This window comes from Tigriopus californicus, chromosome 2 (assembly GCF_007210705.1).
Source record: "Tigriopus californicus strain San Diego chromosome 2, Tcal_SD_v2.1, whole genome shotgun sequence".
NCBI lineage: Eukaryota > Metazoa > Arthropoda > Copepoda > Harpacticoida > Harpacticidae > Tigriopus > Tigriopus californicus.
In genome coordinates, this window is record NC_081441.1 from 11894480 (window position 1) to 11894857 (window position 378).

Here is a 378-nt window from a genome sequence, read left to right on the forward strand (position 1 = left end):
CGCAAGAACGCAAACTCCTCCAGCTTTTCGAACGACTGAGACGTCGATTTCGAAATGGGAATATACCCATCTGGACTAGCCTCATACTCTACAACGCTAGCCGGAAAATTGTAGTCCCCTACAAAGAAAACCTTTGAGCAAACTGACTGGTCCAACTCATTTCCTATGAATTTGAGAGCTGACAAGAACGAGCTTACTGAACAAGAGGGGGGCCTATATATTGTCGCAATGGACAGATCAAGACCTTGAAGATGACAAACTAAGACCTCTACTTCTCCATTAGACATTTTTACATGACTAGTGTGCAGGTCATTTCTAACATATAGACACACGCCCCCATGCGGAAAAATGGGATTGTCAGGGCGTACTCTATCACAT